Below are 25,712 nucleotides of genomic sequence, written 5' to 3'. Positions count from 1 at the left end.
ACCAGGAAGGAATATGATGTGGGAGACCGGGTCAATCTATATTATTTCGAAAGAAACCAGGCCAAACAGCGAAAATTTTTGCCTACATGGAAGGGACCCTTTGAAATTATAGACAAAATCTCCCCTGTTGCCTACAAAATCCGCATCCACAAAGGTAATTTGGCAGAAGGGGAAGGTAAGTGGGTACATATAAATCAGCTAAAGTGTTGCCATCCAAGGCACACTCTGCAGCAACTGCAGGAGTCCTCTGCAATACCAGAGGGGACCGCTCCAGATTAATTCAGTTCCCATCCTAAAATATCCCACATATAGTCTCTAAAATATGATTGGAAAAAAAATGTTTCATGTTATATCTTGTTTTAAAACAAGACTGAAAAATGTATCCTGATGTATAAAATGTATATGCCGCCCCACTATATCAATGGTGGTGGGAAAATGTCTATGAATAGGTATTACCGCTTTTGCTTTATTATCCTAGGAGAGATGAAACCATGGAGACTGACCACGGAAGGGACCTGGGGACCGGGAGCGAAGATCCGAGGGGCCCGGGGTACCGCCCAATCCGCCCATCAGGACCAGCAAGAAGAGCTGATTGATCGACTGGAGGGAGGAAAAGATGCTGAACTGTGCCATCTACGGAATTGGAAGAAGATGAGGTGAACATCCCAGATCTTGTGAGTTCCATCAGTGAAAGATCAGAATGGCCATCGCAAGAGGGGGGGCTTGTGGGATATTTTTACCCATGCAGCCAAGCCCTACCATAAAACTGTGCAGTACTGGCATGAAAAACATCATGATGGCCAGAACTCCCCAGAGAGTGCACAGGGAAAACATGAAGAATAGGCTGCCACCCATTTTTGCCTATGTTGTGAGCACAGGAGGGCACTGCCTAAAACCACCATTGGGCTACACACACAGTAGCCTGAAACCATTGGGAATGGCAATGCTGATTGCCAAAAGCAACCCAGAACTGTGGGGAATTCATTTTCTTAATGTCAAAAATGGATGCAGTACTGGTGCTCACCACTATCAGAAAGCCGGCGTTTTAAAACCACCAGACTTTTGTGTAAAACTGAACAAATGAACCGAAACCAGGCCAAGGAAAGACTTGCTAAGAGGTGGATACAATGTAAAACTATATTCTGAAATGACTTGAAGGAAGTAATCATTTAATATATATATAAAAAATAGCTGCATGTAAGTTGGATTTGAATGTAGAAAACTGGGAACTAAAGTGACATTTAGCTGAATTCTGCCTGACAACTACCCCCGACAGGAGAAACCGGCTCAGCCACTCTTCCCAGGCCTGGCTGCATCCTGCTGACCCACCAAAAGGAGATCACACCTCTCTGATTGAATTAAGGGAGGGGTACCTGCAGACTGCAGGAGGTTGAACAAAGCCCTGTCCTGGGCTCAGGCAAATGTTATATTAGGGGGGTCGTAAAAAGGCTTCCTCTTGGGAGAAACTGGGAGGGGCAGTGCCTGTGAGAGCCAGCTGAGCTTGGGGGAAGTGGATAAACCAGTTATTCCACCATGTGATGTGGGAAGCCACACCCCTTTTTGACCAGGGCATAATTTTAAAAAGATAGATAACTCATAGTGCGGACTGGTTAAAATTATATAAATAATATCATTATTCTTGTGATTTTTCTGTGCACATTTTAAGAGGTGTTAGGACCCTGTGGTGTATTCTGGGGGGTTGCTAGCAGAAAACAGGGTCTTACTCCAAATGTCTGCATGTTAAAAATCTGACACTTAATCAATTAATGTCCATACTCCTTGCGCACATTTGTGTAATTTTTGGTAAATGTCCGATATTGGTAAACCACCAAAAAGCGCAAAAGGTTGTCATTTCTGAATCACAGCTCGCAGGAACATGGGGCTTGAACAGAGACCTGTCTTAATGCATCTGTAATATGTACATGTAATGTCAACCACTTGTGTATCTGGGAAATATGTATTTGAATCAAATATAGATTTGTGGGAAAATTGACATGGGGAGGATCCTCTGACCCATAAACAGACCTCATCATGATGACAATCAATTTCCTTCCCCCAATCATGGGAGAGGGGAGAATTGGGCCAATGACAAGTAGAGAGGGGCAGGCTCAGTGATGCCATGCACACACCCACTTTCTAAACACATAAAAGCAGACAGTGCAGGACAGGTAGGGACATTCACTTTCCACTTTCTTGCGGGACGCTTTGCCGGGAGACTCCAGACTTCAAATCCATCAACCTCCAGAGACCAGAGATCCAGAAAGACCAGAGATCCAGAGAGACCAGAGATCCAGAGAGACCAGAACTGTGCAGTGCTGAGAGCAGAACCAGAGACCAGACCGCTGTTCAGAACGACCCGCTGGAAGTCCCGTCCAACCTGACCAGAACTTGACGGCTTATTTAAAAAATATAGTGTGAGTACTCACTGTGCAAAACCAATTTCTTAGTTTAAAATAATCTAATCCAACCTATTTTAGCCTATTAGAACTGCCTCCTAGAATCGTGTCATTCTGTCATCTTTAAAACTGAAAACTGTCATCTGTCATTCTGAGCTTTAAAATTTCAAATCCGTAAAACTACCTTTACAAATGTATCCGTATCTCTGGAACCGTTTGTGCTAGGAGTGAGTTTTAACTGTTGCTAGTCCTTATAGGACCTCCGTAATTACGCTCGACGCACGCGATTAAATTTGCCGTGATTTGACATTTTACACAATTTCAGCCAAGTGTAAAAATCAGCAGCTCCTTGCTTTCCTTTGCTAAAGTTCGTTTTAACCTGCTAGTTACTCATAGAGCATTGCTAAAGTGAGCCTGGGCTAATATAAACTAGATATCACCCATCCTGAACCTCTAGAGGGAATTAAAAGCATTTTTAGCACATTTCTCACTTCATTGTCATCACATTCAAAGCATTTTGGGCCTGTGTTTCAAACTTCTACCTGTTTTCCTCTAAACTTGCTGGGGGGGAACTGAATTTCGTATTGTATTTGATTGCATTCCTGAGAACTGTGTGCTCCTCTTTCCATCTCCTTATATTGCATAAAGGCGGGGAGTGAATTGTCAAGGAAAAGTGATTACATTGTCTTTTGTTGAAGTCATATCAAGTTTATTTTCTGTACTGCATTTTCATTCATCATTGCATTGTCCTTGAAGCCATAACGCATTCTCAGCTACTTTATCCTCTCTATATCACTTCTAAGCCATCAAAAAGAGTGTACCACTGCAACATTATCCATTGTTGATCACTATCATCTTCACAAGTGTGCTATCAAATATTAAATTACTATGAAAGTGTGATAGATATATATTGTTTAATTTTTCAAATAAACCTTTTACATTTGCAAAACAAATCTACTTCTTGGCTCAGTGGGGTCAGGGGGATTCTAAGAGAGGAGTGTTATACAAGGGTTCATCATCCAGATTATAACTTGCCATAAAAATACATAAATAAGGGCTTCCCTTGGGCATCCCAGACAAGGCACTGACTTAGTGGGATTGCTTGATTGGAGTAACTTACAATTTGATTTTCAGGAATGTTTTTGTCTCCTTTTATCTTTCATCTGTGTATATGCTGTTTTATCATGCATTAAATGAACCATTATATTATGTGCAATATGTTGTATAAGGTTTCATGTAAACTAATAATGCAACAGTAAAAATAATTCAAAAAAGTGCCAGCAGTTGCGTTACCACCACTTTTTTATTGCGCCCCCGTACTCATAATGAAGCCCATAGTATATTTTCTTTTCTTTGCCCATACGAGTTTGCAACAATCATGCTTCATCGCCCTGTGGACCTAGCAAGCTCAGGCCACACGGTTCCGCGTGGCACATTTGCCTATCCTGGGCGTGGACTGACTTTCCTATCAACCATCATTTCGTGCACACATCACAATGGTGCTTTTTAAAGGCTTAAGTGGCGTACCTATGAGGCACGATAATGATTAATTAGCATGCAACTCGTGCCCATTATTACTGGATATGAGGAAATCCACGCCACTTATCGGTTACACTGCTGTCGCTATATGTAGATTAGGGCAGGCCTGTGTTTTGTGGCCTGTTGACTTGCCACAAAACACAGTCAGCGTTCTTTAATGTAAAGTGAAATAAGCAAATCACCCCCCAAAAAGGGAATTCTGACTAAAATTATAGAGTGTATTTTTGAATAAACGCTGGTGCACGTTTCCGTGTCACTTGGAATGTGCCACACCACACTAGACAAGAAGTGAGGTGCTCAGGCCTCTTCTACCATACACATGGACTCCCAAAGACATTATAGTGGCATTAACACCCTCGCTCTAAAGCAGGGCTCTGCAACCTTTGGCTCTTCAGATGTTTTGGACTACAACTTCCGTCAGCTTTGGCCAGCATTGTCAATGGTGAGGGATCTTGGGAGTTGTAGTCCTAAACATCTGGAGAGCTGCAGGTTGCAGACCCTTGCCCAAGGCATGAGTATAGATGCGTCATTTTCCAGCCTATTATTTTCAAAACTCCTAATAAGAGCGTCAGGGTCTTTTATCTCACTGCACAGTCTTTAACTCTACTTAAAATATTGTACCCTTCACTGAATAGCTTAAATCTGTGTCCAACATTTACCCTGGGAGGCTTTACCGATTCTATTTTATACTCTCTTTCGACTGATTATTTCCAGTTCCAGACGTTGCTGAGAGCTTCGAGGAAGACTGATGCTCGCAAGGAACGCAGTGGCGAGTTGAAAAAAGGATTATCTTTGTTTTCTTCGCAAATGCCCCCATATCTTAGGCAGTTAGATCTATTTTGAGCATCCATGCCAGTTCGATGTTTCACCTTTAATGTCACTTGTTTTGTATTGTGCCTGGTTTAAATTAAACATTTACAAACAAATTATACATCAGGAATACAAAACAGAGTAAAACTATGAACTTAGATTAATAAATAGAATAAGAATTAAAAAATAAAAGAATAAACAGTGCATTTTCAGAAGCATGAGTTACATAAAATAAAACCATCAATGAGGAAAGAAATCTTTCATAGCAAATATTTAAAAGTACCCCGAATAATTGCATGGAGTTTCAAAGAATGCATCTTACAGATCAGAAACACCAGAATCCAAGCCCAAAAATATATGCTCACAAATCGTACAGCAAAATGTCAATCCCCAAGGTAGATCCTGCAGATCGCACCTCTGTCATGTTGAGGACCACTTTCTTTGGTGATCAAAAGTCTTAGGGCCTCATTACACGGTAGGCGGTAAGGGTTTACCGGTACCGGTAAATCCTTACCGCCTTACTACGAGGTCCCTTTGCGGGTTGGAGAATTTAACGCCTGCTTTTTGCAGGCGTTAAAAACCAACCCGCAAAGGGACCAGGGAGCTAATTACGATACCGCAATTTGCGGTGCCGTAATTAGCACCTTCCCAATTCCCATTATGCCCTATTGGGCAAAAATGGGAATGGGGATGGGCAATGGGGGAAGGGGGAATTACCGCCCCACCAACCTTGGAATAGGGCGGTAATTCCCCTTTCCACCAAGGCGGTGCCGGTATTTTACCGGCATGGACCAAGGTGCTAATAGCTCCTTGGTCCACCGCAGTCCGTGTAATGAGGCCCTTAGTCAATTTTTCCAATTTTTCCTCACTTGATGGAGTGTCTCTAAGGCCTTCAGATTGTCACATGTTTGTGTTTTCTATTAGGATTCGGGCATTGTGCATGCGCCCTTTGTTTGATTGAAGTGGGTGCTTGGTGACGAGATTGAACGATGGCAATGGGTGACTTAATCAAGTTAAATCAGTGGTTAATCCAGCTCAGGACAAGGGGCTCACCGTCACATGTCTTCAAAAACATAATTTGCAAGGTGTTAGAGGAAAGTGGGGGCATTTGCATCACCAAATAGGTTACCATGATCTCCAAAACACCTCTACATTGTATGAAATGTTATCTTCCACTCATCTTCCTATGGTATCAGGTAATATTATCCCCACCAAAAATATCGCCGTACATATGGTCGTCGGGAACGGCCATAGGCGATATTTTTGGTGGGGATAATTTATGGGGTAAATCGGTGGGGGGGAGGCGGGGGTGTCCTCGCTCCCTTTTAAAATATATGGGGGTTGCGGGGTGTCCCCCGCAGGTTCCATGGGGTAATATCGCCGCAAAAATATGGAAACATTTTTGTATCGCAATATTTTTGCGGGGATATTATAACATGGAACCCTTCCTATTCCATACAGTTAGGTTTCGAGCCCTCCCCTTCACAAAATGTGTAAAGCTAAAGCCCACCAGCATTATTTAGGATGTTAATGAGTGCGGAGGGGCACCAATCATTGATAACATTTGATAGCGCACGATAATATATACATCATTGTAATCTGTCTTCTTTTTTTAGAAAAATATGAAAAACAAAAACTTACAGGCGTCGAAGTGCACAGAGAGCTGTTCAAGGGCATTATTGGTTCAGCTCGATCCTCGTAGATCATTGGAATATCGTGGAGAACGTGACGCTCGGGTCTATAAAACGGCTCGTTATCCCAAAACCTTGTAAATGTTGCACCCAAGGGAATTAGCATACGTCACTGTTTGGAACAGTTGTTTGGGTCTGGGCTGTATGCTAGACCTGTTAAAGGCTTCACCCTAATCTCATCCCGATGGATGGGTGTTTCCCTGGTGTTGGCTTATTGGAGGGCCTTTAGGGCGTTCCCATAGAAAATATCCTCTTTCCCCAGAATACAGGCACAGAGATTCTTGTCTATTCTGAATCCTTTTGGCCTTAGACATATCGCCTCCCTATGCTACAGTTGTCCCTTTGTTCGGGTATTGGTGGTCCATGCTGTCTGGTTTGTCCTGATATCCGTCTGTGAATTTTCACCTGCGTTTCCAGAAAGAAAGACTTGGTGAAGGATCTATAAATTCAGCTCAGATGTTGGGTCCAGGAGACAATGGAATGGGTTCCTTCTTGAGTGTATCACGTAGATCTCTCCCCAGAGTGACACTGTGCCTGGGCTGGTTCTACCATCCAGGGGAACCACGATGGCCTTAAAAACATAACATTGTGTGCAAGGGAGAAGCGGCTTTGTTTGAGCCAGCATACATCCTTACACTGGCACTGTTTTTGCCAGGAGGTAACCAATATTATCTGGTTAAAAGGTGCTACACAGACTCAAACAGGCAGGGCGTCTTTTGTTTCTTCTAAAGGGTTTGTGTGAAACCTGCACTCAGTGCAGGAAGCAATGTTGAAGGAATAGTGACAGGAGTCCCTACTTCCCGCAGTTCTCACTCCTCTCTGAGCATATGTGTCATTTCTAAGACTGTGGTGAGGCGTGGGAAATAAAAAGCACGATCATGATCTGTCGGCAGTGACATGCAACTGATGAGCACAAGAGAGATCAAGAGGTCATGATTTCCAAGCGATTTTGTGAGCATGCATTCCTAGTAATTTGCCCTGCGATCATTTAATTTTTATATTATCATTAGGGTTTTTGTAACATACTTCATGATTCCAAGTGTGCACAACGTCCTAATATTCACTGGCTTGGGCTTTAAATGATATGCCGTTGGTGTCTTCAGTCCCCTGAAAAGGAGAAACTAGCATCTTCCTTTTTCACAAGACAAGTTTTAAGTGCTTTGTGAAGAAAGAGGTGCAGAGTTTTTTTTTCATTAGTGTCGAAATGTGTTCCGGGTGCTGATGTTTGCGGTATGGATGAAAGTAGGTCAACCTAGACAATGAGACATGACACTTGTCTCTCAGCCTGAACTATTTCCTGGAAAAGCAACAAGTTGACCAATTGTTTTGTCTGGTTCGCTGCGGTTAGTGCTGGACCAATTTGTGGTCATTCTTTCTTTGTCTCTTCTGTTTCACCTACATAGGCAACATCACGTGTGACTGATGTGCTGTGCACATGCATCTGGAAACCACACTGGTAGATTTTGTGATGATTAAGGCTCTTTTCTGAAGTTTTCTTTGTTCGTGATATGGCGGTTGCCAAGTTTTAGCATTATTTCAAGATCTGACGAAGCTTGCGCAAGGTCTAGCAATGAATGGGGGTGGAGGGGATCAGGAGGGGACCACTAAGTAAAGTAAGTGTGTAAAAAAGGGAACAATAGCGTGAATCACTGTGCTTTCACGATGCATACCTCCCCGAATTCCTCCCACCGAACACCTCTCCTGTGGTCCCACCCAACAAATGACTTTTTTTACCCTCTCCCTGTACATTGCCCCTCCCACCGATGCACTAAATAGGGGACCACCCACCCCCCATGGCCACCCATCGAGACCCAGACTGATTGATGCCCTTTAATCCCATTCCCCCACTCTTCAACCCCTGATCTCCTTACCTGTTCTTCCTCACCGCACCAGGCTCCATGCAGTGAACATTGGACACGCATGTTTTAGGCAAGATCCTTGACCTGGTGCTTTCCGGTGATTCTCAGATCAGTGTTCTTCCTGTTGAGAAAGTGGTCTGGTCGGATCATCATTAAGTGAATTTTGTGCTGAGGGTTCCTGCACCACTTCCTGAAATTGCCACTCCTACAGCTATGCAGCGAAATTGGCACTCTGTGGACCATAATGCTCTATTGTCTATAATTAAAGGAGAGTCTGGTATGGCCGCCACAGTTGATCTGACCTCGCAGACTGAGTGGCTGAAGGCTGACTGAGTGGCTGAAGGTTGTGACCGATGTAGTTGCTCCTTCGAAACTTATTCTGAGCTTTGGTTCTCAGGTGTGCTCAAAGCAGTACAACTTAACCGAGCAAGCCGAGCGCAAAAGGCACTGTTCTTATGGGGCGGCTGAGAATGCAGTCTACCGTCAACTCACTAAACATTATTACGCAGCCATTTGCGAGGCCAAGGAAGCCTTCTTTACTCATAAAAATTAGAATGCCCTGAAACAGCCGAGGGTACTGTTCTCGGTGGGCACCAACAGCTGTTCCTACCCAACTGATCTGCAATTCACTGGCTAAATACTTTATCACTAAAATTGAAGATATACTGCGTGTCACTATTCATCTAGCAAACAAGTGTGCTGTCAGTATGGAGTCTGTTAGGGTAAAGGAGGACTCCCTACTGATGGGGTCACATTTCCCTATGTTTTCTGTAGAAGCCATATGTAATGCTGTTGTACTGCTTAACCTGCCTGCTCCTTCTGATCCAGACCCTTTGGATGTTCTTAAAGACATCATAATACTGGCATGATTACCCGGGTTTCCCAGGCTGTTAATCTGTCATGTGAGTCAGGCTGCATTCCGGTGGAGCTTAAATAGGCCATCCTTATCCCCCTCCTCAAGAAACATCACTGGATTCATCTGTCCCTGGTGGACGGTGGGGGAGCAGGCGCCTTGATACTGTTAGATCTTTCAGCGGCTTTCAACACTGTCGACCACTCTATCCTTCTGTCCCGCCTGGCCTCGGTGGGTCTCTATGGGCCTGTCCCGGCATGGTTTACTTCTTTCCTGGTTGATAGGGGCCAAGTGCTTTCTCGTCCTCCCTTCTCTTCACCCACTCACTATCTTGTGGGGTCCCACAAGGCTATGCTTTGTCTTCTATACTCTTTAACATCTACATTCAGCCTCTTGTATGCCTCGTCCGCTCCTTCGGCCTCCGGTGCTAAACATATGCCGATGACACCCAAATCATGGTTCGTTTTGATCTGAACCAGGCAGAGGGGTCATTGTGCCAGACATCCATAAGGATGTCGATGAACAGCAATTGGATGAAGGTGAATGTGAACAAGGCAGAGGTTCTGGTGATGGGTTCTCCTCCTAATCCTACAACCTGGACCCTGTCCTTTTGCCCATTCTACACTGACTGACTTTCCGATGCCAGTGACGGTGGTTAAGAACTTAGGGGTGGCTCTGTCTTCATCACTTACGATGGTCTCTCAGGTGGTCCAGTTCGTAAAGCTGGTCACTTTCACTTTAGGTACTGCGCAAGGTTCTGCTATTTTTGCCTTGTCACTTATGAACCTCACTAGTTCTAAGTCAAATAGACTACTTCAATGTCCTGTTCTTAGCTCAGCCAGTGGGTCTCATCCACCAGTTGCAGGCTTTGCAAATATCGCTGCAAGAGTGGCTACCAACTCACCCTATGGTGCCCATATCACCCCTGTTTTATGCTCTCTCCACTGGCTCACAGTGGCCAGGCGAATTGAGTTGAAATCTCTCTGGCTGGTTGATTGGGCCTATTATCGCCAGGGGGCTGACTATCTCCAAGATACGCGTGTTCCTTATCTTCCTGGTCAGGTTATACGCTTTGGCATCCGCTTTGGCAGTGCTTGTTTCACCTTTCTAGGGTGGAGGATGTGTGTTCTCAAGGGCAAGTTGGCAAATTGTGGAACGCCCTGCCCCTTGCCCTTAGGCGTATTCAAAACCACCTGGAATGTAGACGCTCCTTGAAGACGCTTCTCTTCTAGGGCTAGGTATTGTGCAGTCTTTCTCTGTGCCTCCTATTGCCAAAATGCCCTTGAGTGAATGTGCAATATACACATTTAACTGACATAACATAACATAGAAATCAGACAACCTTTCCGCCAGCCCAGTGTTTGCTACTCAGGCCAACGGGTCGTCCTTGGGTTCAATGAAGAAAGATTTTGTGAATCTATTTTCTTCGAAAATTGGTAAAACCTTAAAGTGTGTGTTCGCCTAATAAAAGAATACTCCAAGCAAAGAGATTGTCGTCATTATTTATACTGTCTGTTATGCAGCTACTCACACCATGTGCACATGTGCTGGCACACCACCTTGACATCTGCACGTGGCCAACATTACGTTCTATTCCAACATGCTAGACTGTGGGCCATGCGCATCACATACGTTTGTCAACACCCTCCCTGTAGAGAAAGAAAGAGGCACATCGAAAATATATGGCACCACATGCTGGCCATGAAACCCACAGCCGTTTTGTGGATAAAGCTGAGACCATGCTGCGGGTACAAGACCATTAATTAACAAGCACGGCAATACCAACACGTTGGACTTTTGTGTAGGCATGGGAAAGACATTTTTCAGGCACTACCATAGTGGTATTAACTGGTCATGGGTGTTAGCAGCTGCAAAATGGTATCAGTGCCTGGGCATCTAATAGCAGTGCCTGGCAAATACCCTATCCTCATACACAAGTTAAAACTGTTGGCTTTGTAAACGCTTGTTTTTAATAGGACTTCAGTGAAGGACGGGTATAGTGCTTATGAATCGAAAGGCTGAAGGCAGACCTGGTTAAGACATTCATTATTGCACTAGTAGCTGTTTTATTGCTCGAATTAAATCATTAACTCTCAGACTGCTTTAGAAAAACACTGGCAGGCACTTTGAGTGCAAGGTTTCATGGTAAGGCTTGATTAAAGCGAGCTCAAAGAGTTCCCATAAAGAGGTGTTTTGGTTGGGGAGGGGCAGGAACTGGGTTGGAACGACCATAGAGATTAGCATGGCCATGGAAAGCCAATGGGTGGGTAAAATGTCCAAACAACACCTATAAACTGTGTGTCCTTCCTCATGCCATTTCTCCCTCTCTGTACTGTTATACAATAGTTTTGTCTTATGTTTGGTGCAAGCGCCACCTAATAGCCCGAGCTAAAAATGAAAAGAGCGCAGATCACTCAGCCAGCCGGTAACTGCCGTTGTACACACAAGATGAAGGATCGCTTTCTATTCAACAGGACAGGTCCTCTAGATTGTTGCGTCTGTGGATAGGGAGTACAGTGTGATAGACTTGGCATGTTTAAGTGTTCGGGATTGAGTCATGCTTCAGTTTATGGCGTTGTGTTGAAATGTCTATAACTCAGCAGGAGAACAGAGATGATTAATGGATAAAACTCCGAATTAGCCCCACACTTCTACACAACCACCAGTGGTCCCAATCATTAAGGTGAAAGGGGTGCAATTTGGCCGAGGGAAGGCTGTACCGAGGGAAGGCTGTACTCTTCAGGGGGGATGTGAGCTGCTACAGTAACAAATCAAACAACAATATAACATGGGTATCAAAATAATACAATGTCCAACCAACATTTTATAAGGATAGGATGCTTCAAATAAACTAGAAAATACACGGAACTAACAAAAACAATAATGACCCACCCCTGTAAGAGTGCAGGCTTTGGTACAAAGAGGTGCACAGGCAATGATTTCAGCAGCAATTGTTTTTTAAGATTTCTTTCAAAACAGTAGAGTGTGGAGCCTTCCAGGTCACTAGGGATGTTTAAGGTGGTCCATAGGGACAGACCCCCTTCAGCGTCACTGCTTGTTTGGGGGCTCAATATCATCAAGCTGGGCTTCTAGGTGCTTTAGATGGGTCCAGCTGATATCAAGACACTTGTGAGTGATTTTCACTGGATTGTGGGCATCAAGATAGTCAAGTCGGCGCAAGACGATCCATCAAAGCGCAGAAGTCCTTTTGCAGTGATCTGCTCATTTCAGGTGAACAAACCAGGTGTCGGCAAGTGGTCGGCTGGAAGATGCTCAGTGATGCAATGTGGTTCTTCTTCGGAGATTGGCTCAAAGGCAGGCAGCCCGGAAATTGGAGGAAATTAGTGGACAGCAGAGAAAGCGGCAGGTGGGGGAGGTTGGGAAACGCTTGAACACGACTTTGTGTATGTGTATTTCTTTCCTGACAGCCTAAATGCATTTTCATTTAAAGTGATTTGTAAGCCAATGATGTTTCACGTGAGTCCTTATAAACCCCAATTCCCTGCAGTCCAAAGCAGTTTACGAGGCTGTGGACGAGTATGCAGCGTGGCCAAACCTTATCATCAAGTCCAACAAAGCAAACTCTGGATTTCTGCCCAGGAATGCAACAGCTCTATGCCTTTGTGTATTTTTCACTTATGTGGTAAGAAATGCAGCCGAGGGAAACCTTTCAAAACATTCCTCACCATCCTCCTGATGAAAAGCAAACATGTTATAGCGCTAAGATTCCATGCTGCTTCAGAAGATTCTCCAAAGGGCTGACATGTCATATTTTTAGACCAGGGTATTGGTCAGGCTCCTGGTGGGCGCACTGCAGGCAGCCACCAATATAGTGCGCTAAACAAATGTCACATATGCATCCATTAGGTACAGTCTTTTGATGACTTCTGCACCCGTATCCGTCTCCTTGCCTCTGACCCTTGTTAAATGCTCTGAAGCAGTTACTTGGCACCGTTCGTGCTCTCAACGACACCATAGACAGTGCTGAATCCTGCTGTTCATTTCTGCATCTTCTGTGCTACACCGTTTTTTGGATTGCTCCATCGCTGTATAGGACCAGTCGTACTGATGTCCTGACCTTTCCCCCTAGCTGACTCCATAGATACAGGGCCTCATCACGAGTTGGGCGGTATCCCGAGAGGGATACCACCCAGCTGTATTTGTGTTACCGTCCACCTGTCCGGCGGACCACGGGTTGAGCGGTAAATGGTATTACTGTGCAGTCATTGCACCAAAAATCAGCATTTTTCCGGCGTGTAATTGCGTTACCGCCGCATTTAAGTGCTACCACCCAACTCGTCATGAGGCCCACAGTCTACATGATTCACCAATACTCAGCAGAGTCAACAGCGCAGCCCTTTATGAGTATGACTCACAGCTGGCACTCCGGTCTTCAGACACAAAGGAAGCCCCGAAGCAGAGCACCAGGACATTCAGTCACAGCATGCTGCCACTACCCAGCCACTTAAAAGAAGTACGTCTCTCCCCTTGAAAGGAAAATCATGTCATATTCTGCTTTACACATTTCTCTTACTGTCTGCAGTGGTGAAGAACATTCCTCGCTAAAACTGGAGGGCTATGGGTATTTCTAGTCTGTTTGATAGTATAGTAGTATAGACTCATCGTAATACGAATGTGGCGGCAATACAATTCTGTCCATATTGTGAGGAAGCCAGAGTCCAGTCCCTTAGACAAATTCTACTGGAGTGTAGAGGTACGTAGGATGTAAGGTTGAAGTATTTTTTGCATTTTGGGGAAAGTGCAGACAGACAATCATCAGAGATGTTTTGGGAAAGAGTGATAGCCGACCATGAAACTTCGCTGACTACACATGTTGTGTTAGTCCTGCAGGCCTTTAAGTTGATGGCTAGTTACTAACCGGTATTATGGGCCTGTCTTGTGCTAAGCACGGTGAGTGATGCACATAGCTGTCAAGGTCGATCGTCACCTGACAGGAAGCCAGTGGACGAAAAGGAGGGCGGGTGCAATGTGCTCTCTCGGGCCTAGGGCTAGGAGGAGACTAGCTGCATTGTTTTGGACCATTTGTAGTTTTCTGAGTTGAGATGCAGGGGCGCCCAGGTGTAGAGAGCTGGCGTTGTTTAGGTAAGAGATTACGATAGCCATGATGCAGTGAACCTGCAAGAGTGGGAGAGGTAGGGGAAGATGCATCTGAGAATGCATAACTGTAGATAGCATGATTTAGACATAGTTGATGTGGTGTGAAAGTGTCAGATCTGTGTCCATGGTACATGCAAGTTTCTTTACTGTGTTGGATGCCTAGAGAGGATGGCCAGGGGGTGGGTTGGGGAAAGAAGGCATTCTTACTCAGATCATGATTTCAGTTTTTCAACATAATTAGTGGCCTGCTAACTACCTGCATTCTATGTAACCCTCCCACCTCGGGTCCATACATTGTTCACTCCCTTCCTAACCTGAGACTGGGCGATCTACTCCCCTCGTTTCCTCCTCTGGTTGCTGTTAGACCTGTGCGGCCAAATGGCACCCCATGCCCCCCAGTTGTTAGATCACTGCTCCATTGCATCTCTGCTTCCCTCACTGTGCCCTTGCCGCTAAATCTTGCAAAGTGCTCAGTTGCTTCCAGAAGCTAGGTCGATGCTCAATAAAGATAATAATAATAATTTTTTTTTTTTTTTGTTAACCTGTTAGGGTTTTTTACAAAACTGTGTTGTGGCGAACTGTGTTTGTGCTACTTTTGGAAGTTGGAAGTTGACCCAGGACTCACGACACCACTCTCAAATTTCCTTGGAGGTCTCTTACTGAGGTTGCAGGCGATGAGCCAATGTCGCTAGCTTTTACCAGAGCTACATCTAGTGGAGTCGCCTGCAATTAGACGGAACCATATTGTCTCTTCGTCGAGTGTAAAAGGGCACGTGATGAGTGGTGTCAAATAAGCCCTTCTTTCCTGCGCCAGTCCAACACATGAAGTGAGTAGATGACGAACAGATTCTATTTGATCAACTAGGCCGCAGACCCAGCAATAAGAAGAATTAGCCAGCGCTCTTTTGGTCAAAATTTCTCTCGTGTGCAGAAGATAATAATAATAATAATAATAATAATAATAATAATAATACTATTGATACCAGTGACACACACACAAACTCCTGTCTCCAGCCTGAGGAGGCACACGCGCAGTGCAAGTTCACGCAGATATCCTGAGCTAATGCAAATTAAAATTGAGAGGGCACTCTTGCCTCAAAACCTTCCTCTTTGCTTCTGCTTTCTCTCCCCCTCTCCCCTGCTAAATTCCTGACTGCAATTGCACTGAATCTGCAACTGGGCCACTCTCACCGATCTCGGTCCTTGGCCCAGCCACTCTCCCCTTGCACTGCCCACCTGGCAACCCCTGCACTGCGGGACTGTCTCTGTATCCCTACAGCCCCCCTTCCCAGCACTTGTCTGCACTTACCTTGCACTTGCCACCAGCTGGCCCTTATTATTTATCTTGTTATTCTACTACCCCTATACTGCATTTTTCCCTCTCCCTTTCCCCTTGCACTTTTCCCCTCTCCCTTTCCCCTTGCACTTTTCCCTTCCCCTCTACCCATGCACTTGCTGCGCGATCTGAATGACACCTGGCCTAGTAGGATCGTTGTATGTCTTCCCTTTGTTCCCCTCCCGGCCTCATCACCCCTTGAAACACTTGTGTATAGGCGCGCTACAAATACCATACCATATTATATCATATCCACGAGCGTGTTTGCCTTGCCTCTCAGGTCAGTGGCTTGCATGAGATCCCCTAGCTGTTAAAGGTTCAAGTTTATTTCCCATCATCCCCCTAAAGTGCGGTGTACATTCAATATTTGTTCCTCGATTAAAACCTTTGGACATGTAATCCTTAAATAGTACTTTTTAAATGCAACCCTGCGATATCTTGTTGCATTGCATGCGAGGAGGTACTTCGATATTCAATTCTCTGTAAGGCAGCAGGATGTATCAGATGAACAACCTTTTCACTTAGCACCCTAATTCAAGTTACAAATGCTCTGATGTGGCGCCTTCTATTTCCTAACAGGAAATGGACTTGCAACATTCTTCCACACACACTTGTACACATACATACACACGTCCAAGCACACTGAAATATTCATAGGCTGACGCGCACACAAAGACACAAACTCACACGCACTGCAGGTGCATGTAAATATGCATGCATGCAAACAGTTGCTTTTGGTTCAAACTTACCTTACGGCAATTGGATTCAGAATTGGCTCGTCATTTCAATCTCTCCAGCGGGTCAATGCAGCCAAGCCGGGCAGTTCCCCTGCAATATGGCACTCTTAGCTCAGGCATAAGGCTGGCCGGGCAAGGCAAACATCATCGATAGCTGCGTGCTGCAGTACTATGACAGGATAGCATGGAAGGCACAGGTAGAACTCTACCTGCGATGTATCTAAACTGTGTTGCAAAGCAACCTTATTGGGACGGTGTGCCAGCTGAACCTTTCACAGTCGTGCTTTTGTTGAGTAGATACGCAGGATAAGTAATACGATTTCAGGATTATAACACAACACTTCGGGATGGGTGGAAACCCTTTATTTTTGTATTATGATTTAATGAAAATTACAGGGAAAACAATGCAGTGTTGGCACAAAGATGTTTACAAAACTTTTTTACATTGATTTACAGAGCGGAGGACCAGTGTCCTTAGCAAAGGGTGAGAGGGTGTGGATATAAAACCAGATGATGCAGGGGAGGTAGAAACTTGAACCAGGGACAAGGGCAGTAGAGCATGATATAGGAACGGGATAGTGGAGAAAGTGCTATAGGGTGAAGGATGAGGGGTAAGTGCCGTGGGGTTGTCCTAGAGAGGTAGGGGCAGAGGAGAACAGGAAGATGTGGTTTCATAGAATGCTATGCAAGTGGTTCCGCATAAAGGTGGCGAGCTAGGAGGTTGGATTAATATAGAGATGTAGTGGGAGTAGAACAGAGAGGGAGAGGTTCCTAGAGAAATTGAGAGAGGAGAGGAAGAGAGTGGTAACGAGAGGGAGTGCAAGTGGCACGAGAGTTTGCAAGAAGGTGAGCCGAGGATGATCATACAGAGCGAGGGGGTGAGAAGAAGGGAGTGAAATGGGCCGATAGTTAGGGTGGGCCAAGCCTGTATATAGTTTTGAAGATGATGAGAATGAGTTTATACTTTTCCCTTTGTCTCATAGATAAACAGCCTAACTGACGATATGCTGTCGAGGTGAATTAGAGAAGTTTGAACGGTGTACGGGCAGCAAAGTTTAGCACTCTGTTGAGAGGTGAAAAAGTATAGTTGGGAAGGCCATAGAGGAGACTAGCACAGTAGTCACATCGAGAGAGTACTAAAGAGGAAGTTAGGTGTTTAGCAGTGTTAAAGGAAAGATGTCTTATTTGTGCAATTAGACGGGATTAAGTCTGGCCAAAGTGGTAGATTTGGAGATGAAGAGCTAGAAGTCATGAGATGGGTTGAAGACCAAGGTTGTGAGCAGTAGCAGAGTTGGGAAGGTAGCCAGGAGAAAAGAATAGAAGAGGTTCAGAGGAAGAATTAGCCTGTTAGGATGGGAAGTAGAGAACTTCAGTCTTAGTGGGGTTGAGCATGAGCAACTGAGATGGCGTCCAGTTTTGATGGCAGAGAGACAGTTAGAAATTTTGACCATAGCTAACCAGCTGAGGAGGCAAAGGAGAAGAAGATCTGAGTGTGATCAGCAAAGAGTTGATAAGGAGGGGCCATAGGAGGAGATTGAGGTGCCAGGAGAAGAGGTAAAGAGAGTGAAGAGAGGTGGACTCAGGTCTCCCCCTTGGTGAACACCAACAGTAAGGGGGCTAGTAGGAAGATAAGGCTGTTGCAGGACATCTGGAGGTGGCTGGTGTTGAGATGTCAAGCAAACAAAGCGATACAACTCACATTTGGCAAAGTCAGGGAGGGAAGTGAGGGGATAAGGGAGCATTAAGAGCAGTGTAAAGTTAGTGAAGTCTTTATCAGTGGACAGAACAGTGGATTTTGTATTGGAGAAGGTAAGAGAGGCAGACAGGGAATTTGAGGAGGGAAACGTGTTTGGTAATGGAAGTGGTAGATGGAGAGAGAGGAATGGAAGTATGAGTGACGATTGAGGCGAAGACGATGGAATGATGAGAGGGAGAAGGAGCAGTGTAGATATTAGTGGCAGAGAGTTGAGAGGAGAAGAGAATAAGGACAAGGGAGTTACCATTTGAATATGTGTGCAGAGAGTGGACGGAAGACAGCAAGTGGTTAAGGGGAAGAGTGCTAAAGTCAACAGTGACAATGAGGTGATGATGGGGAGGAAGGGACTTAATTAGTTGGGAGCGGTGGTCAATAAATTGACCAGTGGGACAAGGTGGCCAATAGAGAGATATAATATGATATAATATGATTGCCATAGGGAGCAGTGATTGTGGAGTGTATTCGAAAGAGGGAGAAATAGTGGGAGATAGAGGAGTAGGATAGATAGCAAGTTTGGAAGATGCAAACAGTCGTACACGACCACATCTATGAGTTGGTTGGGAAGAGCGGATGAAGGTGTAGGCAGGGTTGTGAATGGCCAGCAAGGGTTGCAGAGTCTGAGGGAGAAATCCAAATTCCTGTAAATGTAATGATGACAAGAGAACGAGAATGGAAAAGAAGGAAGTCAGAAGAAAAGGAAGTCTTGTTACAGACAGGTAGTGCATTCCAAAGAGCAATATAAAGAGAGTAGATGCGAGAAGAGAAAGTGTGATGAAAGTTCGGGTTGTAGGTTTTGTGAAGAGAGACTAGGTGAGCGGGAAGAAGGGTAGTGTTGAGGAAAAGAGATGATATGGATAGGAAGAGAGCTGAAATGGTTTTGAGCAGAAGAGAATGAAATAAGAAGTAGAAGAGAACGGAAGAGGTCGTAAGAGCAGTGCATTATGAGAGCAGGGCTGAGCAAAGATGTAATTGGCACTCACAAGCAAGTAGTTGGACACATCAAAGCAATAGCTCAAAGGCAATGAGGCAAATAGGCTGAAGGAAAGGCTGGAAAATGTCCCTTAGCTGTTTGCCCTTTGCTGGGACACCCAGGGCTGAGTCACCCCAAAGCAAGCAGGCAAGTACTGGAAGTGGTGAGGAGCATCCAATGGTGGGTAGGGGAGGCAGGACCACTAGACTGCAGCTACAGAGCAGAGCATGCCGGGAGACAGAGTCCTGGCCCGACCGCCCTGTCCGCTGCTTGATGGTGGTGCAGGTGGCTGAGGGGAGTAGGCTGGATGGAGGATGCTTTGCTCAGATTAGCAACAGGAGCCGGTGGGGGAGTCAGGCTGCCTATGCAGCCACTTCTGCAGGCAGCCTCAGGCAGTTGAAATGAGTGCCTCTGGTTCTGTTGTGATGAGCTATGTGTTGTTTCTCAGCCCAGTTGAAACCCCTTTTGGAGGTGGAAAGAGCTTTCAAAGATTACGGTGTTGAGGTCATAGGTCACATTAGCAGTCCGTAGATAGATCCTGGATGCTTCTTGTAGGTCGCCTGACCTCTGCAGGCACAATCAGGCAGATGTAATGAGTGCCTTTGGTGCTGATGTGATGAGCGCTGTGTTGTTCTAAGCCCAGTTGAAACCGTTATATGTCTGGCGATGCAGTGTATTGGCTGGAGTGGGGGCAGGCAAGAGGGGGCTGGCCAGTGAACCTCACAAGCAATTGCAAAAATAAGGTTGACACCTGCCAATGAGGCTGATGTGAGAACACCATCTCAAAGCGCCTGTGTCAAGTCATTACAATACTTGAATTACCCCAAAATATATCGTGAATGGAGCCTTTTTTACTATGTCTATTAATTTCTTTTCACATATGCAAACACACAAGTTGGCCTAAAACCAAAGTGAGAATAAAAATAAAAACACCATTTAATGTTGCATCAAAGTGGAAATCATCAATGTACCAGCAATGTACCAAGCACAATGGAACAAAGCAAGCACTTAAAAGCAGCTTTCAACCAATCTCTCATCTACTTAAGCAGTTCAAGTTTCCCTTACAAAATGGCAGCTACTGTAACTGAACTTGCAGCAGGATGCACTTGTTATAAATGGCAGAACGGCTGATTGACAGCAGCCCCCCCCCCTGTAATATTTATCTTCATGTGCTCTGAAAGTGTGGCCATAGCTAAACCCTGCAGTCTAGCCCAGAGCATCGGGCCAATTGCAGGACCCTCTCCAATATTCCCTACATTGATAATTTATTAGAAATGTTTCTGTTGAACCAGTTAACTAACCATGTTCTGAAGCACAATATTTCTAGCCTTACTGGCCTGGCTTCAGACCACTTCACAGTTCCAAATCAGTCACCACCATGATGCTAGATGACATAAAGGCGCTGGTTGACGATGGTGGCCTTGGCGGCGTTGCTTTCGTAGACCATTCAGTGGTGTCCAGCACCGTGGACCATCTAGTTTTACGGAACAGATTAAATAACCTGGAAATAAGAGGCCTAGCTCTGAACTGGATTAATCCACATAGGAACGAAGGTGAACAAGTCATTGTGAGTCCACTATTGCAATCGTCAGCTGTTGGCCAAGCTTCCTGCCACTGCTCACGGGGCTCAGCAATATTACCATCACTATTTAATATATATAGGGAAATCACATAAGCCACACACCTATGATGAGACAATGCCGTTTGAAGAAGAGTTTGATGCACCCCACTGCCTACGCATGCCCTCGTCCTTCCGAGGTCACAAATCCTGGCGGTAATGATGGGTATTAGTAACACCTGTTCCCAATTGCTCTGGAACTAGAGTTCATGACATGATGTGATGTATGAAACACCAAATATTACTCATGATGCCCACATTCTGGCAGCAAGTCTACTTTCACAGCCTGCGTGACAGACCCAGAACTTGTCTTTTGGAGGGCCAGCAGTACATTTCATTTAATTGCTGGAAAAAACGGATATTTCGGTCACCAGTCCATGAGAGACATGGCCTAACCTACTGCGACCCTGTTCCAATAACATTGGTTAAGGGAGGATTCCAGGGTATCTCATGGATTCAAGCCATTGGAACCCCAAGTTGGAGACGTCTTGAAAACTGCCCTCCACTTCCTGCGACTTTTACACAGGATGTTTCCCTTATTACACAGACACAGCACAAGGGCCAGGTAGTCCTAGCATTGTGTAATCAGGCGTCCTGACCGCCCCTGTTAACTCGACTACAGCAGCTCTAAAATACAGATGCCCGAATGGCAAGCCAAGGTGGCCGCAATTCTCACTATACCCCAGGCCTCCCACTCGGCCGCTCCTTACCTTCCAGAGTGTCTTACTCCTAAAACCTTTCATAAAAGAGGAGAGCGAGGCCGATGCTTTATTCTGAAGACAGATATTCTTTTTTATCAAACATCCAATCTCATTGAAAATAGTTTCTGACACATATCTACAGGCCAGGCTTAGTTATTGTTACTAATCAGGCTTAGTTATTGTTTCCGGTCAGGCTTAGTTATTGTTACTGGTCAGGCTCAGTTATTGTTACTGGTCAGGCTCAGTTATTGTGAATGGCAATGCTCAATTTTTGTTACTGGTCAGGCTCAGTTATTGTTGCGGGTCAGGCTCAGTTATTGTTGCTGGTCAGGCTCAGCTATTGTGACTGATCAGTCTCAGTTGTTGTTACTGATCAGTTTTAGTTGTTGTTACTGATCAGGCTTAGTTATTGTTACTGGTCAAACTCAGTTATTGTGACTGGCCAGGCTCAGTTTTGTTACTGGTCAGGCTCAGTTATTGTTGCTGGTCAGACTCAGTTATTGTTGATGGTGAGGCTCAGTTATGTTACTGGTCAGGCTTAATTATTTTCTTGGTCAGGCTTAGTTATTGTTCTTGGTCAGGCTTAGTTATTGTTCTTGGTCAGATTCAGTTATTGTGACTGGTCAGGCTCAGCTATTGTTACTGATCAGGCTTAGTTATTGTCTTGGTCAGGCTTGGCTATTGTTCTTGGTCAGGCTTAGTTATTGTTCTTGGTCATGCTTAGTTATTGTTCTTGGTCAGGCTTAGTTATTGTTCTTGGTCATGCTTAGTTATTGTTCTTGATCAGGCTTAGTTATTGTCTTGGTCAGGCTTGGCTATTGTTCTTGATCAGGATACCTCGTAGCAGTGAGTGGGCTGATCATGAAACCGTGACGGTGCAGACTCATACCCTGCGTACGCACTGCAAATCGTGGTTTTTCCACACAGAGTGTAGTGAGGACTTTGTTTCCATTTAATACGGTTCACTGGTTTTGTTCTGAATGGGAAATAACTGTAAGTGTGTGAAGCCAGGCGTGCACGCACAGCACCCCTCCCCTCATTCCTGTAACGGTAAATCTGCAAGCATCTGTGCAGGCTATATTTAAATGCCACCTTTGATATGAAGGGCAGAGTGGCGTTGTCATGATTGCTCGCGTGTCTTCTGTGTGTGGAGTTTCATTTGCAACGTTCAGATCTTTCTCATCTCTGCTCGTATTCATTCACTCCTCACCTCTGTTAGTCCAGAGTGTCGATCTCTGTGTCTTTTACAGCCTCTGAATTTGCAACAGACCCAAGTTGCCAAGTTGGTCACACATTTGCTGAGGCAGCATCAGGTGTCGGGCATAATACCTCTAGACCACCCTGGCTTTTGACTTTGCCCGATGTTGCACCATGACTCATTCTGGGAGCCGATGGATTCTCCCCCAGTCTAAGGCCACTGAAACCTTATGTTATAGAGGCCCGGTCCATAGCGTGGTCTAGTATATTACAGTCTGATTAGTAAGTGGTAATACTAGAGTGTGTATTGTATTCACCAGCTCTGAGGTCATGTAGCCGTAGCCTTTGAAGGATGCATTTAAATGTAAGGATTGAACCTGCTACTTTGAACCTGCTATTGTTTGCGGGTTTAATAGATTCTTCAAGTTGTGTAAGTGGACTGAAACTAAGAAAAACAAGCATTGGCAAAGCCAACCGTTTGTGCTTTTGTGTAGGCGCTTCCCAGGCACTACCATAACGGTATTAACTGCCCGTTGATGGTAGCAGCAGCAAAACGGTGCAAGTACCTGGACACCTAATAGCAGTGCCTGGCAAATGCATAATACGTATACACAAGACAAATATGTTGGCTTTGGCAATGCTTGTATTTAACAGGACTTCGGTGAAGGACAACCATCGTCCTTATAAATCGAGTGGCTGAAGGTAGACCAGGTTAAGACATTTTTTATTACACCAGTAGCACGTTTACAACTCAAATGAAGTCATTAACTCTCAGTGGACTGCTTTAGGAGAACACTGACAGGCACTTGGAGTGCAGAGTTTGATGGTAAGGCTTGATTAAAACAAGCTCAAAGAGTTCCCATAAGGAGGGGCAGGAACTGGGTGGGAATGGCCAGAGGGATTGGCATGGCCTTGGGCAGTCAATGGGTGGGACAATAACCAAACCATACCTTCAAGCTGTGTGTCCCTCCTCATACGGCATTTCTCCCTCTCTGTAATCTAATGCAATAGTTTAGGCTTATAGGTGGTCTTAAAGCACCACCTAACAACCCAAACTAATAATAAAAACACATGTAGTGGCCCAGCTCAACAGGCAAATGGCTTGGGTGCTACTCACAATAAAACTGTAACAAAAAATGTTGCATTTGTAACAGCAGGGATCTCAAAATTGAACACAATAGCAACCAGAGTTCTTATCTTAGAGAGGTTTTGAGTTTAAATGCAGGACGCAGGAGGAATTGGGGGTGGGGTGAAGCTGCCGTTCCTTAAATCTGAAGATACTAAAATTCCTGACTTAAAGGGTTGACTGCAGAATGAGGCTGGGATCCAGGCCAGATGTTATCATCAAACGGCAAAAGCGCACCAGACTATGCTCTTCCTGGTCTGGCCTTTTATTATACAATGTAGGACAAGAAAGGTGTGTCGCCTCCCCCTTCAGAATGCACCTACATTTCCTGGACAAAAAGACTACAAGGGATCAGACCAGACTCTGAACTCACCGAGAGCATTCTTGCCGCTCCTCCACTCCTCCCACAGCTACTCATCCAGTAATATTCCGCCACACCCCATGCAGCCACACCCATGCCATGCCACCACACCCCCTCCAGCACTGGAATAGCAATTGCACGCGGCGGGAATAGCCCAATCTGGCAAGCGGTGGCAGCACTGAACACTGTGAACCCCCCAATATGATGCTTCTTAATGAAGCAGGCAGCAGCACAGTGGCCCACTCACATTCTATATTAACCAGTCACTTCATAACTAGGAGGCAAATCGTTTTGGTTTAACTGGACTATCTTATCTCCACTAGGTGGGCCAAAATAATGCTATTTAGAGATAGAAAGTTGACAGACAAACATAAGCATCATGTCTGGTGTTATTTTTGTGCAGTATGCTTCCACTTGCTTTTTAACCATTCCCACTATGTTTTATGGAATATTTTCTTGGCTCGAGGCGGAGAGGGCCATCATATTAAAAAACATATGTCTCCAGATAGCATGGCCCAATCACTTCCAGGTCCAATTCCTGATTAATGGGCAGGCAATACACAACCCTTCATTCTTCTGAGTATCATGAAACTGGATAACAATAACACCTATAATGACAGTGCTTAGAAGTGGGCACACTCCCATATAAAGCACTATATAAAAACACAAATTACTCTCATTATTATGATGATGGCGTTGATATCTATATTGTATGTTGGAGTCAATCCCTTTATGTCCTGTTTGGTGGTCGTTTTTATGATCCTTGATATAGGGTAATGTCGTTCCGCCTTATGAGCGACACACCCATAGCCTGGTGTGTGCTCGTTCCTATACTGCTTGATTAGAAGTTTCCTATATGTTTTAATGAGCTTCATGGATGTAGTCATTTCTTGTACATGCTATAGTGCTTGTGGTCAACATGCCTGTACTGCCTGTGGGACATGTCTACACTGACTAAGTGGGGGAGAGGGGGTGGGCCACGTTATATTGACTCTTGGATGTTACAAGGCCAATAGGAGAGTTCATATGTGTGAACCCAACGCTTTTCACTACACGCAATGGCACCACAGCTGTTGGTTTTAGTCGCTGCCCATTTAAAGCCCTTGCCTTTTCCCCGAGGCCTTCCCACCCAGAGCCACTCTAGACCGTCATACCTTCGGAAATCCGCGCGCCGCTTCTGGCATTTGTAGCGCGACCCAGGGGACCGGCCCTCGCCGCCTGAGAAGCCCCGGCACCGGCTGCTGCAACGCTCAAGGGTCGGCGTGTGCAGGCGCCTTCCCGGCAGCGGCGGCGCGCCGAGGGCTGCGGTTGATGTGACACGACAGAGGCGCCTGTCAGCTTCCTCCCCAGCAGCGCCCGCAGAGACCGCGCGCGCAGGAGGCTCTCGCGCAGAGGCGCGCAGGCCCGCGGGGAAACATCTCCCCAGAGGCCTGTGGCGTGGGCGCCAACGCGCGGGGCTTCCGTACAGGCCGCAAACACGATAACATTTCCTCAGCGCGAGGATTAGGGGGTGCGACAATCTCTCAAGTGTTAATCATACCACCTCGTCGCCCCCTCCTCCTGACAGGTTGCATTATGCTGACTAGACCTGGCTCACGACATAGACCATACATGGGGCCAGCGGCTGCACAGTTAGGAAAGGCA

At 45.4% G+C, this 25,712-nt stretch overlaps 1 protein-coding gene across 1 annotated transcript in view; it reads right to left on the bottom strand.

Moving 5' to 3' along the window:
• Positions 1-25,468, bottom strand: part of LOC138568318 (lysophosphatidic acid receptor 6-like) — a 163,054-nt gene extending 137,586 nt beyond the window's left edge. Inside the window, exon 1 of the mRNA XM_069646435.1 lies at positions 25,223-25,468. The gene's annotated coding sequence lies outside the window, so the exon portion shown is untranslated. The remainder of the gene's footprint in view (positions 1-25,222) is intronic.
• Between the last annotated feature and the right edge of the window lie 244 nt (positions 25,469-25,712).

The sequence above is a fragment of the Ambystoma mexicanum genome, chromosome 1p, assembly GCF_040938575.1.
Source record: "Ambystoma mexicanum isolate Mex_15411 chromosome 1p, UKY_AmexF1_1, whole genome shotgun sequence".
In the NCBI taxonomy this organism is placed as follows: domain Eukaryota; kingdom Metazoa; phylum Chordata; class Amphibia; order Caudata; family Ambystomatidae; genus Ambystoma; species Ambystoma mexicanum.
The sequence above is the reverse complement of the archived record's forward strand: the minus strand, read 5'-3'. Positions and strand labels throughout refer to the sequence as shown.